We start from the raw sequence: 17,395 nt of genomic DNA on the forward strand, positions 1-17,395 counted from the left end.
GAGAAATTTGCCTTCATAATTCAATCACCTTATAGCAGGATCCAACTTCCACATTAGGAAATATAACTCAACATGGGATTCGGTGTGGACACATATTCGAATTGCATCATCAATCTTTGAATATAAAGCCGTCCACAGCAGGCTTTATCCAGCCAACTTCTTTGAGACTCTTTATAGGGTTTGAGGTCTAGAGCATATACACTAAAATATTCATACTTCAAAAAGCAATAAAATGGTATTATCATTTTTCCAAAAGTTACAGCGGTAGTTTAGGCATTCATAGCATGATTTAGTTCACATTTTCTACCGTTTCTATTCTATCACCATATTAACTGTTTCCTATACAATTCTGTATTCAGCTGGATTTCAGTTGAGCACAAAACCATGCTCGTACTAGCTCTTTGCTAGTGTTATTATTCTGCTGTAGAAAGTATCCTTGAACTGGAAACAGTCCACGATGGAGTATCGAGTCATTCAACACTATCAATTCCTGGGTGACTTTTTGAAAAAGTAGTATCTCTTGTTGCAAGAAATGCTGCATCTGTGAGTCCATGTCTCTCACTGGAATTGGATGGAAGTGGTGAATTTCAGCCAAAGTGGCCAAAGAAATCCTGTTCCTGTGATTCTGACATCATCAGCCTCTGCACCTCTATCTTCCCTTCTGCCACTTGTTGTCTGCTCTCCGTGACTTTAGTAAGAGCTTCCTTGTGTATGTGGACGATGTCCAGGATGTTGGTCCGGTGTCCCTGAGACAGCATTAACAGGTCCATGGCTGGGTCCAGGTCCTGCCTGGACTGATTGGCAAAGACCTCACTGACAGTGTGGAAGGCATCTATACTGAAGTCAATGGCCTGGTCCAGCTCCAAGGCCTGGCTGAGGCTGAAGTACTGGCAGCCTTCTGATGCTCTTTCTTAAAGCCCATCACCACTCATTGGCTGTGAAGTTGAGCTGAGTGCCCTGTTGTCCGTCTTCTTGGTGAAGCACTTGAAGCCGTCAATCTTGCTCTCCCACTCCTAAAGGTTGAGTGTCGCCCTGGGGGTGGGCTCAGGGCCAGGAAGAATCTGGCACTCATCAACTCATCCTTCTCAGCCTTCCTCTTGCCCTGTCTCCAGGCTAACTCTTCAGTGCTGGTGGGGCGCATCAGGAAGTGACAAAAAATGTGGCACTGTGCCTGCATGCAGAGCTGGCCGTGTGGTTCATCCACCAGATTGGGCCTTTTCTGCACTTGAACATAGACACCACTTCACCATAGATGCCTTCCACACTGTCAGTGAGCTCTGTGCCAATCAGCCCAGGCAGGACCTGGACCCAGTCACGGACCTGTTAATGCTGTCTCAGGGACACCAGGCCAACATCCTGGACATCATCCACATACCCAAGTAAGCTCTTACTAGAGTCCTTCTCAAGATGGCCTGTGGTCTGCCTCTTGGCATCCAAGAAGCCCACAGTGCTGTAGAAGCCCTGATGCATGGAATGGAGCCCCAAAGGCAGTGCACACCCCGCTCCTGAGCCTGCTGCTCATTTCCTCTATGTGGCTCCATTTGCAGCACATTTGTTGCACTGAGGCCTGTGCATACCAGGCAAGGCCAAGCTGACTCAAAGAGCAACCAGCCACCTCTGCAAGGGTGTGCCAGGAGCCGGTGGACCAGCCACCAACCTTACTCCCTGCCAGTCAGGGTAAATCAGTTATTCTGCTCTGGAGGTAGAGCCCCAGTGCCATCTGCTTTTCCTCAGGCCTCCACTCCATCAGCTGTCAGGTGGTGGTAACTCAGGCTGTGGGAACCTGGCCATCCCTGTTTCCTTTGAGTGGGGGAGGTTGGTGGCTGGTCCACCTGCTCCTGGCACACCCTTGCAGAGGTAACTGGTTGCTCTTTGAGCCAGCTTGGCCTCGCCTGGCATACACAGGCCCCGGGTACTGACAAGCTGCTCTGAGTGAGTTTGTCTTGTCTTGGGCCAAATTCTAAGTCTGGCCAGGGCCACAAAAGGCCAAGACCCTGCGTGGTAATCCTGGCTGCTGCAGGGGGGCCTATGGTGCCCCTCCCCTCCCAGGGCTCAGGATGAGGTCCAACTGGGACAGGATGCTTTAGGTATGGGACTTGTGCCCCAGGAGGGGGTCTCTGTCACACAGGTTGGGTGAGAAGATGTATGGCATGCTGCTGGCTGCCAGGGCTGTTGGGATGCTCATTCACCCTTCCCTTCAGGGACCTCAAAGTGACCAGCTTCCCCTTTAAGAATGACTTCCCAAGGCCCAGGAGCTATCTGGGGCTGCAGAGCAGCTGGCCGCATGCTGCCCTGGCTTCTTCCATGTTGTGCTGGTCACTACCCACAAAGGGGGTTCAGATGCAGGCACGATGCAGGACAGTTGTCTCTGGACCTGTGTCTTGGTTATCATGGAGCTGGACTGGGCCTGGTGACAGGGCCCTGATGGGGTTGTCCTGGGTGGTCACGGGGGTGATCAGAAAAGATGGAGAATGGAATTGCTGCGAGGATGAATGAGATGACTGTCAGCACAGAACAGGCACCCGGTGAGTGTTCAGGGATTACCCTCAGTAGCTGCCCAGAGGCCAAAACCACCCACCTGATAGTGACTGTCCCCAAGCCAGGAGGAAGAGAAGAGAGCAGGTCCCACTCACCTGAGTCTGATCAGTGAGCTGTGTTGAGATGTGCCTCTCATCTAGAAAACGGTCCTTCACACAGAGCCACTCACAGACACTGCTGTGTGTCTCTAACTGCTCCACAACACAGAGGCGATGGGGACTCAGCAACAGTGACATTGTGGGGTGACACAACCCACCACAATGGAAGCCTGCTTGGGTCAACAGGGCCCAGAGTCAGTGTCCTCTATCCCCTGAACTGACATGTGTGCATGCAATGTGTTTGTGTATGCATGTGTGCCTGTGTGTGTGTGTGCACACATATGTGTGTGTTTGTCTTGCTTCTCTGGACAGGCCTAGCTTCTCCACTCATGGGTGCAGCCAGGTCCTCATCACTGTCACCTTAGAGCATTAGAGCCTCTATAGGTGCTCCCCAATCTCTGCCCTCCCCACCCATGGTGGTCCTGGGGATGCAGACAGAGGAGGGGCACTGCATAATGCTGAGAGGGCTGGCACCCTCTCTAGGTGGAACACTGGTCATTTGTAAAGTTGTAGGTCTGCCAAGCAGTATTGGATTCAACACATCTCCTCACCTTCTCTTTCCAGCCACCCTCCAGGGTGCCCTGACTCACCTTCCCTGCAGATGGAGGTGAGGCTCCACAGACAAACCCCCTACCTGAGGTCACACAGTGGCCAGTGGGCCAGGTACTGACCAACCGCTGCTGACCAGGTTCCCAGTGATGAGGCCCCTAATGACCACTCCTCCATTGACCAGGTCCCACTGATCAAGTCCCCACTGACCATGTCTTCCTAACCAGGCCCGCACTTAATAGGCCTCATGGGCCAGACTCCACTGACCAATTTTCCACTGACCTGGTCCCCAGGGACAAGACCAGGTTCCCACTGAAAAGACCACTATTTACCAGGTTGCTGCTCACCTGACCCCCCACCGAACAATTCTCCATGGATGAGTCCCCAGCTGACCAAGCCGCCTCTGACCAGGCCCTCACTGACCAGGCTCCAAGCCACCAAGGCCCCACACTGACCAGGCCCCTGGTATACTGTATATGCCCCACCAACCAGTTTTTCATTGTTTATGTTCCATCCAATCAGGCCCCACTAATAAGGCCACCACTGACTAGGTCCCCCCACTGACCAGGCTTCCAATGACTAGGTCACCAGGTACCCACTGATGAGGCCTTTACTGAGGAGCCCACCACTAACCAGGCACCTGCTGATGAGGTCCCAAATGACTAGGTCCTGATGACCAGGTCACCTCTGACCATGGTCCACTGACCAGGCCCCTGAGCAGCCGTGCTCAAAGTCTTATTACAATGTCCCCCTCAGCTCACGGACCCTCCCTCCCTGCATGTGTGCCCAGAGGTCAGGCCCTGGGGATTTTTTTTGGGAAACGGCCTTTCCTCCAAGACACAGGGAGAGACAGTCGGCCTCAGGCTCCAGGTTCCCAGCTCCACACTCACCCCAAAGGCCCTCTGGGCCCATCTCAAAGGAGACAGTGAGGTGGCCTGGCACTGCCTGGACACGCCATCTACCCTATTCCTGAGTGTCAAAGTGTGAGGAAGGGAAGGACATTTGGCAGATGAGACACACTATGCTGTTGGGTCTCCCAGGGCCCTTCCCACAGAGCCCCGATCTAAAGACACAGCTCAGAGGCTACAGGAAGACTAATCCAGAACCTCTGAGGCTGAGCCAGGGACCACATGAGGACTGTCCCCAGAGAGCCAGAAGGCCCTTTGCTAGTTTCTTGGTACCTCAGTGGATGCGGCAGCTGTTCTTCTGTTGGGGACCAGTGAGTACACACTGGGGAGGGCTTGCCTGTGCTTTCTCAGTGGCTCCACCTCTGCTTCTAAAAAAAATTACTCATTGCAGCACTGGGGCAGAGAAAATACAAGATGAGCTTAGAACATCTTGTGCCAGAAAGTAAAAAAGTGCTGACAGAATAATGGAGACAAATCAAAAACACATCAAGTCAGCTTGGAATGTCTACCACTGGCCTAATCTTGGGGAATTGGAGCATCAGAATCATGAGCTTTCCTTCTCCCTTATTTATTGGTTTTATTTCTCCATGTAGAACAAAGAAGAGAATAAGAAAATAATCATCTGGCAACCACCATAGTAATAATTGTTCAAACACAAGTCATCCATGAAATGCTAAATCTAGTGGGTTCTGAGGAGTAACCAGATATTTACAGAGCCTCAAAGTATCTCCATACAAAATATGGTTGAACTACAAAAACAAAATCATAGCATTAGCATGGACAAACCTGGCAGGTACTACTTAAGTCTCCTAAGTAATAAAAACTGTAAACTGCAAATAAGCCTTCGATGACCTTTACTAACCTTTACTAAAGTATCAGTGATGACTTGGTTGTTTAAACAGCTGATATTTGGGCAATTTGAGTATATCAGACTCAATAATACTTGTTTTCATTTGCAAGATCCACTTAAAACTTAAGGTGGCTAAAAAACATCATTTAAAATACCCTATAAATTATCATCGTACATATGATACAAAAATATCCTACTTCAGTAAATATTGTAATGTTATATATTTTATGAGAAACAATTAAAATGTGTAAATAGCCCAGTAATAAAGTTTTATAATCTTTTAAATCATACAATTTTTCCTTAAAACTTTATGGTTAAATATTTTCTTCATTAGATGTGGCTTACCAGTGGATTCTAGAGAAGAAAATAGATGGGAGCAAGTGTCCAACACAGCAACAGCTAGAAAGAAAAATAAAGAATTATGTCCTTTACCTAAAACACTTCAGTTAACTAAGTGTGAGTTTAAAAACTAAAGAGTTGTGAACTTTATCAGAGTTAATAAGTATGAAAAATATGTATGTACATTTACAATACAAAATTACTATTTAATAATTTACACATGGCATTAATTCTAATTGTGTTTAAATATCAGAGCTTTTTCATTCTTCATTCATGTAATCAACAGCCATGTGCCAAGGTACTAGAACCAGCACTGGAATTACAAGATGAAGATGGTGTGGTCCACCTCTCAACAGTCATATGCTATAACCTAAAAAAACAGACAGGTAGGTAATGTCCATATAGAGTCATAGATACCATGACAGGTATACAGCAGGGCACTACTGGAACACATAGAAGGGACACCTACCCACTTTTATGTCAATATCATGGGCTTTCTGATGGAGGAGATAACATAGGTTGATACCTGAAGGACAAGAAAAAGCTTGCCAGATAGAGGGAAGAGGCAAAGGCAAAGAGCCTGAGGTGAGGAAGAGCCCTGCAGAGTCCCACTCCATCCAGTTTGGGCTACAGCAAAGGGCAGAGTGCAGTAAGTGGTGAGAGACAAGGCTGAGTAACTTGACAACAATTAAATTGACATGGGTGTTTTTATTTCATGGTGAAAAATCTGGAATGTTTTCTGAGAACAAGTGTAAGCCAATGACACAGTAAATGACAGGAGATTTAAAATGTCACCTGTCAAGAGACTGCTTATGAAGGGTTATTGCTCAACTAAGCATTTCTGAATGAGTCTGAGGTCTGTTGGCCTTCAATTTCTACCAAAACCCTGAGAACTTGATGATGCCTGTGTTTTCTGAGAATTGTTTCAGTGTGCTGGCTGACAGTTCCATGAGGATGGCAAAACTTAAGAAAGTGTAGAGCCAGTGAAAAAGAGATGCACCGACTTCTTGGGAATTTTTTAAGCTACAGAACATGATGAATTTATGGTGCATAAGTACAGTCTTCTCTGTGAAAGTTTTTGTTTTCACACCTTTCATTAGATGTGTGTAAGAAAAAAAATACTTGACGTAGTATCTACTAACCCAAGAATGAAAAGGAATGCCATTTGCTATTTACACTTTATTTCTAAAATAAACCTAAATTTAATTAATAAATTTTGGCAACATACTTCTCTTTGTTTCTCTAATTATTTTTTCTACACAGTCCAGCTCCACCTAAAATAAGTAAAAATAATAATAATATTTAAGTTAAACAAGAAACATTCTAATGAAAATAATGTATCATTTACAAAATGTGGCCTTTAGTATTTTTAGTGACTAGACATAACTTGAAGTTTGCTTAAATAGAAAAATAATCACATAAATAAAGTAAAATTTCTACTTATTTTAAGTTTAGATAGCAGAGTATGTATATGTGTAATGTGTTTGTCCGATTACTCTTAATCGGACAAAAATACAGTTAATATTGATCTATTGCATATACATGATTTTAGAAAGGTAGTGTTTTATTAGTACAAAGGTTAAACGATGGCCAGGCATGGTGGTTCATACCTGTAATCCCAGCACTTGGGGAGGCCAAAGCAGGCAGATCACAAGGTCAGGAGATCGTGACCATCCTGGCCAACATGGGGAAACCCCATCTCTACTAAAAATACAAAAATTAGCTGGGCGTGGTGATGCGAACCTGTAGTCCCAGCTACTTGGGAGGCTAAGGCAGGAGAATTGCTTGAAGCCAGGAGATGGAGGTTGCAGTGAGCGAAGACTGCACCACTGTACTCCAGCCTGGTGACAGAGTGGGACCCTGTCTCAAAAAAAAAAACAATAATTAAGTAATTAAAGCCATCTTTTGCAATGAATGCATTGCTTTGAAATTCTTAGAAAACTCTGCCCTTTATAAAAGTTTAATCCATTTTTTACTTCAATAAATTTTATCTTAAAAAGAAATTTCTATTCTCTACTTATAGTAAACTTTTCTTTTTTTTTTTTTTTTTTTTTTTTTTTTAGTTTGTATTCTAAATTAAGGTGGTACCTCTGTAGGATTCTTCCAAAGGCATATTGAGGGATGCCGAGGTTTTCAGTACAATTGAGCCCATCACACAGGTAGTGAGCATAGGACCCAGTAAGTAGTTTTTCAACCCTGGCCCGCTCTGTCCCTTCCTGCTCTTATTTCCTAGTGCCTATTATTCCCATGTTTATGACAATGTGCACCCAATGTGTAGCTTCCACATGAATGAAAACATGAGATACTTGGTTTCTGTTTCTGCATTGGTTTGCTTAGGAGAGTGGATTCCAGCTGTATCCATGTTGCTGCAAATGATGTGATTTTGTTCTTTTTATGGCTGCTTAGTATTCCATGGTATATATGGAATTTTCCAATCTACCTTGGATTTTCAATCTACCTTGGATGCACGTGGATTGACTCCATGTCTTTGCTATTGTGAATAGTGCTGCAATGAACATACATGTGTATGCATCTTTTTGTTACAATGATTTATTGTCCTTTCAGTATACCCCTAGTATAGTAATGGGGTGGCTGCATCCAACGGTCATTCTTAGTTCTTAATTTCCAAACTGCTGTCCATAGTAGCTGAATTAATTTACATTGCCACAAACGGTGTGTGTTCCCTTTTCTCCACAGCCTCCCCAACATCTTTTTTTTTTTTTTTTACTTTTTAACAAAAGTCATTCTGACTGGTGTGAAATGGTATCTCACTGATGTTTTGTTTGGCATTTTTCTGATGATTAGCAATGGTAAGCATTTGTTAATGTTTGTTGGCCACTTACATGTGTTATTTTGAGAAGTGTCTGTTCATGTCCTTTGCCCATTTTTAATGGTGTCATTTATTTTTTGCTTGTTGATTTGTTTAGGTCTCTTATAAATTCTGGATAATAGGATAATAGGCATTTGCTATACCCATAGTTTGTGAATATTTTCTTCCATTCTTTAGGCTGTCTGTTTAATCCTGTGATAGTTTCTCGTGCTGTGCAGAAGCTCTTTAGCTAAATTAGATCACAATTGTCAGTTTTTGTTATTCTTGCAATTGCTTTTGAGGACTTAGCCATAAGTTGACAAATATGATGTCTAGAAGAGTATTTCCTAGGTTTTCTTCCAGGATTTTTATAGTCAGAAGATGTACTCTTATGTAAGAATAGCACAAGCCTTTTTTTTTTTTTTTTTTTTTGAGACGGAGTCTCCATCACCCAGGCTATAGTGCAGTGGTATGATCTTGGCTTACTGCAACCTCTGTCTCCTGGGTTCAAGTGATTCTCCTGCCTCAGCCTCCTGAGTATCTGAGATTACACATGCCTGCCAACATGCCTTGCTAATTTTTGTATTTTTACTAGAGACAGGTTTCATCATGTTGACCAGGCTGGTCTCAAACTCCTGACCTCAGGTGATTCACCAGCCTCGGCCTCACCAAATTTTGGGATTACAACTGTGAGCCACCGCGCCTGACGAAGCACAAAGCTTTTAACATAAAAATGGAAATGAACATTTTAGTGTTTGGTTTAATTCATAAAATGCAATTATTTTGAATTCTACTAAATAATAAACATCCATATGTGGTAAAGTGTTTGGATGCCAATCATTCAGTTGTAATTATGGGTGGGAAGAGTTGAGATGGTGCAAATAAACTTTTTTTTAATTTTTTATTTTAAAGACGGAGTCTTGCCCTGTTACCCAGGCTGGAGTGCAGTGGTGCGATCTCAGCTCCTGCAACCTCTGTCTCCCAGGTTCAAGCAATTCTCTGCCTCAGCCTTCCTAGTAGCTGGGATTACAGGTGCCCGCCACCACACCCGGCTTTTTTTTTTTTTTTTTGTACTTTTAGTAGAGACGGGGTTTCAGCATCTTGGCCAGGCTGGTCTTGAACTTCTGACCTCGTGACATACCTGCCTCGGCCTCCCAAAGTGCTGGGATTACAGGCATGAGCCACCATGCCTGGCTGGTGCAAAGAAACTTTAAAAGTGACATGGGCCGGGTGCGGTGGCTCATGCCTGTAATCCCAGCACTTTGAGAGGCTGAGGCAGACAGATCACAAGGTCAGGAGTTCAAGAAGAGCCTGGCCAATATGGTGAAACCCTGTCTCTACTAAAAATACAAACATTAGCTGGGTGTAATGGTGGGTGCTTGTAGTCTCAGCTACTTGGGAGGCTGAGGCAGGAGAATCACTTGAACCCAGGAGGTGGAGGTTGCAGTGAGTGGAGATGGCACCACGACTCTCCAGCCTGGGTGACAGAGTGAGACACTGCCTCAAAAAAAAAGAAAAAAAATGTGGTATGAACCACAGCTAAACTACAATCAATTAGAGAGTAAGCCAAAGTATCTCAAAGTATATCATCAGTTATAAGGCAATAACATGCAATTCCTAAAACCTAACTTAAATGCAGCTTTTAAAGACATTTTAAACGTGTCAGTTTAGTCACATTTATTGAATAAAGTTAGCAAATGGATATCTCTCAAAAATGAGAGCTCCAGGGAATTAAAAAATGTAAAGTTCCCATTTCCTTTCTGTGTTAACACAGCTAATTATGATCTTTACTTAACATGCATAAGTCAACAGAACAACTGAGTATTTCACCAAATTAAAAACAAGAATTACGCTAGAGAAATGAAACCCTAAAGAGAAACGGTCATATAACAAACCTCAGTCAAGTAGTTCTTGCAGTTATTTGAGGTCTGAGGGTTTGAAGTAGGAATTCTTACGGGCATTTGGGGAATATATTTTCTGTTGAGTCCTATACTAGTAAGATTTTCAACACAAGGTGACTCTGGGCCTCGCCTTGTAGGAAGAGTGCTGAGAAAATATTTCACCCGCTCTTTCTCCATAAGAAGCTTGGTGCTGATCATTGCTATTTTCTTATTAGATCTGTAAAGATAGCAAAGACAAATGCTTAGTATTTCATTTTTCCTTAAATGATTCTTAATGACTTGTAGTTTTTAAAAACTTGCCCTGAGAGTAAACCAAATTACCCACTAAACAGTGTTTTCACACTGAAGATGTGTGAGAGCATACCTGTTGTAAGGAATTACACTTTTAAAATCATTCTAAAGAAGCACCTGTGTTTTTAAGGTGATTTATACTGAACAAGCAGCTCAAACAAAGTAGACAGGGAAGAGAAATGGCTACCAGTGATGTATGGCTCAACAGATAAAACTTGCTGCCTTCTAAAATGGCTCTACTTGTAAGACTCTGAAGATTCCATTTGAAATACTTGTATTTAAAGGGTAACAACATGGGAAAAGGAATATGTTGATTTGCTTGATTATAAGAACCACTTCACTAGAAATAATTATATCAAAACATCATGTTGTACTCCTTAATGTAGGTTAAGAAAACTAAAATGAACAAAAAAAATCTAGGAATACTTGTGTTTAGTAAGCCAGTTTTAGGTTTCACCCTTGTACATTTCACCAATTATCTAGGACCAATTAAACATTTGGTAATGAGGAATAATTCAGAGCAACAACTCCTAGGGGAGAACTAGATTGTTTGGTTGTTGATCAAAAAGAACTAAAGCATCTCTGACGGCAATTAGCCCCCAGCACTGTGACCAAGGCACTGGAGGTGGGGCTTGTTCTTTTTGCCTTCCACACACCCCTTCAGACTGAACAAGGTGTTATTTTTTAACCACTTTGTGAATTACACTTCTTTAAATTCCTGTGATAATTATTCCCTATTTCATAAGGATGCCTTTCTATAACATCTTGAATATGTTACACAAATAGTCTTTCTTGAGGCACCCTCTAGTGATAATACTAAAGATCACAATCAAAAATGATTGTGCCCAGAGTAGCAGTACCACTTGACACTTTGGGTTTAGGTCGTGATCTACTGAAAAATTAACTCATTAATATTACTATTTAGGGAAATTCTGACAAGTAATTTAAAACAAGATCACTTTATGAATTATAAATCTTCAAAAATACTTAGTAAAAAACTAACAGATTAACTACAAGAGACTTTTCAGGGGAAAAAAGCCATACAAAAGCAAAAAAAAAAAAATGAGAGGAGAGACAGAAACTATCCTTGACTAACATTTTAAAGGTAAGATTACTTACTAACATTATTTTCCAAAATTACATTGTCAAATTAGCATTCACTTCCTACTAATATCCTGAAGCCATCTCACTAAAAATTAGGCTTTCAAAACAAATTAATGAGCTGAATTCATTTTCTATGAGTGTATGTTTGGACTTACTTCTTTAATTTTTTTGACATGGAATTGCTAGCTTTCAATGCTGCTGCAAAGGCTTCCTTATATTCTTCTAATTTGGTTGTAACCTCTTCATAAGTAGTTTTCATTTTGGAGAATTTACATTCCACATCTTTAAGTGTGAGTTCCTTCTTATTTAGTGAAGCCGTATTATCCTTGTTTAACTGCTCTAATTGTTTTTCATATTGTGCTTGTTTCTAAAACAAATGAAAAGAATATACTTTTAAAACAATTATAACCTAATTATTATATGTTTGTTGCCTTTCATTTTGAGCCAGTGATTCAAAGAGCAATTTTGAATATGTTTAAAAAAGAGGCTGAAGCTTAAAATGTTTATCAGCAGTATCAAAACTAATAACTGAATTCAGAATTAAGTCTGATTCATAAAAATTTGAAATCATAATTATGTTAGTATTAATGTAATCTGGTCGTATAAAAAGCAATAGAATCCATTCATAACTTTAAAAAGTGATCAACGAACAATGTAGCTTAAGACCAATTCAAAAGTATCACATAATTTCTAAATCACAACTTTTTCTTATGCCAACTGGTCTTAATCATCAAATGACTCCATAGTAAGAATCATTACTCTGAAAGGTTGATTTTGTTATAATAATAATGGAAATTTAAATATTTAAAAGAAAAAACAGATGCCATTTTTTTCCTAAAACTCTACAAAGCAAATTGCTACAAGAGAGGCAGAGGGAACACAATATACACATATCCAAAATATAATTTGCAGTGAAATAAAGGAAAGCACATTACAGATAAACTTACCTGATTTAAAAAACTAACCTGTAAATGGATTTCTTCTAATTTTTCTACTGCCTGCATTGCCCTTTCATCTAGCTCTGATTTATATTCTTGTAGTTTACTAAGTTCTACCATATTGTTTTCCGTATGTGTCTTAAGATTTAATATTTCTTCTTCCAACATCTTTTTATCCTCCTTAAGTTTTTCACATTCCTGTTGTACTTTTTTCATAGATAATAACTCCTGTTGAAGAACTTGATTGTCTTTAGCCAAATTGACACATTTTGAAGATACAGCTTCCTTCTCTGCTGTAAGATCATCAAACTGCATGAATAAAATAGTATAGCTTGATAATGAAGTAGGCTGAGAATAATCTAATACAAAATCAATAGCAAATTTTGAAATGCATTTACTTGGAATAAGCTGTTATCTGTAGTGCAGTAGATTCTTCAAATGTGCACGCTTAAATTACTCAGAATTTTAAGAACAAAGTTAAAGCTACCATGAGTCACAAAAGTACATTATTTAACTATCATCATCTTTGCCACAGAACTTTTGCACTTCATCTTACTTTTATTTTTCTGAAAATTTATTTGTGTTCCTCCTTAAGTGGCACTAAGCTATCTCTTAGTAAAAAGTGTCTATCCCCCTTCCCTCATTATCATTCCCCATAATATGTCAAAAAAAGTTTCAGAAATATCACACTCAGTTATTTAGGCCAAAGTCAATAAATGGCTCTAGGAATAAGACTTTGAAAATAATATAACACTCTATACTCGGCATGGTGGCTCATGCCTGTAATCCTAGCACTTTAAAAAGCTGTGGCAGAAAGATTACTTGAGGCCAGGAATTTGAGATCAGCCAGAGCAACATAGTGAGGCCCCCATCTCTACAAAAAAATTTTTTTTTAAATTAGCCGGGCATGGTGGCTCATGTCTGTAGACCCAGCTATTTGGGAGACTGAGGCAAAAGGATGGCTTGTACCCAGAGTTCAGGGCTGCAGTGAATTATGACCACATCACTGCCCTTCTGCCTGGATGACAGACAAAGACCCTATCTCAAAAAAACACAAAAAATAATGAATCCTATAAATAAGTATTCTGATGCCATAAGCCTTTCCTTAAACTGCAAATGTTTCATGCTAATTTGAGTTGCATTTTAAGAAGCAATGATTCTTGGGGTAAAGGCCATAGAATACAGCACCCAGAAATAAATCCACATATTTCCAGCCAGGTGATTTTGGATGAATGTGCCAAGAACATACACTGGGGAAAGGACAGTCTCTTCAAATGAATGGCACTGGGAAAACTAAATATTCATATGGAGAAGAATGATACTAGCTTCCTGTGTAACACCATATAACAACATAAACTCAGAATCAATTGAAGACTGAAATGTAAGGCCCAAAATTACCAAACTACTATAAGTAAACATAGGGAAAATCCTTGAGGACAGTCTGCACAAAGATTTTTATGGGTAAGATATCAGAAGCATAGGCAAAAAACAAATGATAGACAAATGGTACTACATTAAGCTAAAAAGCTTCTGACCAGCTAACTGAGTGAAGAGAAAACTTGTAGAATGGGAGAAAATATCGTCAAGCTATTAATCTAATAAGGGACTAATATCCAAAATGTACAAGAAATTCAAACAACTTGACAGTAAAAAAAAATCTGAGTTCAAAATTGGGCAAAATATCTAACTGTACTTTTTTTTTGGAAAAAGAAATACAAATAGCCAATAAATAAATTTAACAATGCTCAGTATCACTAATCCTCAGAGAAATACAAATCAAATTTACAATATGATATAATCTTGCTTCAATTTGAATAAATTATTATCATTGAAAAGATAAAAAGAAATGCTGGTGAGGTTCCAAAGAACAGTAAACTCTTATGTGCTGTTAGTGGGAAGGTAAATTAGTGCAGCCACTATAGAAAACAACATGAGGTTTCCTCAAAAAATTAATAATGGAACTGCTGAGGGATCCAGCAAGCCCACTACTGGGTATTCAGGCAATAGAAAAGAAAACAATAGATCAAAAGGATACCTGTCCTCATATGTTTATTGTAGCAGTATTCACATCGGCTAATGTATGGAATCAACCTACATATCCATCGCCAAATGAAAAGACAAAAAACTGTAGCACACATACACAATGGAATACTATTCACCATATAAAGGAATTAAATCCTGTGATCGTGGCCACGTGGATCAGTCTGGAGGATGTTATATTAAGTGCAGATACAGAAAGATAAATACTTCACATTCTCACTCCTGTGTGGGAGCTAAAGAAAAATTGAGGGCTGGGCAACATGGCTGATGCCTGTAATTTCCTAGCACTTAGAAAGACAAAGGCAGGAGAGTCACTTGAGGCCAAAAGTTCCAGAGCACCTGGGCAGCATAGGGAGATATTTCTATAAAGTCAAAAATCAGACGAGTGCAATGGTGCATGCTCATAATCCTAGCTTCTCAGGAGGCTGAGGTGTGAGGATCACATGAGCCCAAGAGTTGGGGGCTGCAGTGAACTATGATCAAACCACTGTCTCCCATCTGGGTGACTACAGTTGCCCAGAGCCCAGACTACACTAGCAAGACCCTGTCTCTTAACAACAAAAAAAACTCAAAGAAGTAGGGGAAGGTAGGTTGGTTAATGGATATAAAATTACAGTTAGATAAGAAGAATGAGTTCTGGTGTTCTGTGGCATTGTAGGGTGAATATGGTTAATATGATTTATTGTATATTTTTTAAAAGCCAGAAGATTGTGAATGTTCACAATTCAAAGAAATGAAAAATGGTTGAAGTAGAAAATGTGCTAGTTAGCTTGATCATTACACCCTATTTACATGTATCAGAATATCACTCTATAACCCATAATTATGTATATATGTGTCAATTAAAACAAAAGAGAAGTTACATTGATCCCATTTAAAAAAACAGAATATGGGCCAACCTTACTGACTTCCTCCTAATGAATAGAATGCAGTAAAAGGGATACCATGTGGCTTACCTATCTCAGACTGTTTTCCCTTGGAACCCAGCCCCCAGACTGTGAGAGCACTCAGGCCACAAAGAGAACCTGGCAGTGCCAGTGTCAGTGTTCATGCTACCTGTCCTAACCAAGGTTCCAGCCAATGGCCAGCATCAACCATCAAACACGTGGGTGAGCAACGCTTCAGAAGATTCCATTTCCCCAACTGATAGCTGTTCCTAGGGAAGCTGAGGGGAGTAGAGACGAGCTTTCCTGGACAAGCTTTTTCCAAACCACAGGTTCATTAACAAAATAAATATTTTTCTTTTAAGCCACAAAACTCTGGGTAATTGTTAGAAAAATAAGTTTTAAAAAGAGACAACAGGAAACATAACTTATGCAGCAGAAAAGAGTCTCCTTTAAAGTAGTAATAAATGTTGAGGTTAATTTATTGATGGCAAACATTATTGAGAAGCAGCAGATAACCAGGACAGAGACATAAGCTGCTGAGGAGGAACTTTTCCTAAAACTCCTTCAATTATGAACTCTGATAACAAGGCAAGGGTGTCTCCTTATGGTTTCCCCTCAAGTTAGGAAATAAGACTGGGAAGCAAGAAGAAGACATATGGTATGAAAAAAAACTAGAAATACTTGGTTACACAATCAAAATCAGACATTTACCTGATTTGAATTAACTAAAATTCTAAAAGATAAGCTTTCAGTATTTATTAATCAATCTAGTATTTAATTTTTATTTTCCTTTTCTCAATGAGGAAATAAGGAGAACATTATGAAATGATTTTTAGTCTTCACAGAAGTAAAATAAACATAGTGTGCTTTGAGTGTTAAGCAATCAAATGCAATTTCTCCTTTACCTTACTTCAAGCTTCTTTGTTTGGAGAAGTTAAGACCATCCCATCTCTAGGCTATACCACAAGACTTCTCTATAGCACACAACTTGGCTCTGAAATTTTGAAAGTCAAAATAGTAATCTACTATGTGTCTCTGATAAATTGCCTGAACATTACCTGATTTTGAAGTGCTGCACTCCTAAGACCTTTTCTTGGAATGAGTCAAAATTTATATTCCAAGAATCCTCTACTGAGCTAGAAAGCAGAGCTGTGCATCTCTCTTTCAGTAAAAGGCGGTCAATACAGCTAACTGTGGTTTCTGAGAATGCAAGATCTGCACCAAGAAAAGGATTAGCCACAGTGCTACCCAAGAGAACCAGCTACCAGGTGGAAAGAGGATCTGTGAACTGCAAGATGATGACTTCACTTGATTTCCACCGAGGAAAGCTGGCAGCTCAGACTTAAACTTCTCCTTCCTGGATGGTAAACATCTATGGAAGATTCTATGAATTATAATTAGTTAGCAAAACATAATGCACTAAATATTAGACTATGTCAGCAGATCCTGTGACTAAAACTTACTGAAAACAAAACTATAGCAGGAGGCAATGGAAAAGAGACTAAAGATTTGAATGGAGAAAAAAGAAATAAAGTGTGTCTTATAGGCCTGGCTTCCCATCATGTCTTAGAGTAAGTAAGGTATAAGCTGGCCAGAGACTCCTTTGAGACACAAAAGGTGAAATTAAAGATATTCCACTAAATTTAATTTTTATTGCAACATAAGACAACTGGTAATATGCAACATGATTGAAAAAAACTTCTCAGTAAATTCATTTTGGCCTTGGCATAAGAACAGACATAAACAAAGTAAGAATTGATAATCTAAAAATAAACTTGTGCATTTACAGTCAATTGATTTTATATAAAGTTAACAAAAGAACAAAATGGGAAAAGAAGAGTCTTTTCAACAAATGGTGCTGGGACAACTGGGTATCCATATGCAAAAAATAAATAAATTAGGACCAAATATCTTTTTTAAAAATTAACTCAAAATAAAACAGTTAACTGTAACAGCTAAAACTATAAAACCCTCAGAAGAAAACCCTGGCATAAATCTTTGTGACTGCATTTGGCAGTGTTTTCTTAGCTATGACTCCAAAGGAAAAACGGATTCAATGGACTTCAAAATTGAAAACTGCTGTGCCTGAGAAGACACAGCAGAATCACAGTATCAAGAAGTGAAAAGGCAAGACGCTAAGTAG

General features: G+C 40.2%; 1 pseudogene; it reads right to left on the reverse strand.

Annotated features, from left to right (window-relative positions):
* Positions 1–587: 587 nt before the first annotated feature.
* LOC101138104 (ankyrin repeat domain-containing protein 18A-like) overlaps positions 588–17,395 on the reverse strand; it is a 69,497-nt pseudogene continuing 52,689 nt past the window's right edge.

Source organism: Gorilla gorilla, chromosome 22, assembly GCF_029281585.2.
Source record: "Gorilla gorilla gorilla isolate KB3781 chromosome 22, NHGRI_mGorGor1-v2.1_pri, whole genome shotgun sequence".
NCBI classification, from domain to species: domain Eukaryota; kingdom Metazoa; phylum Chordata; class Mammalia; order Primates; family Hominidae; genus Gorilla; species Gorilla gorilla.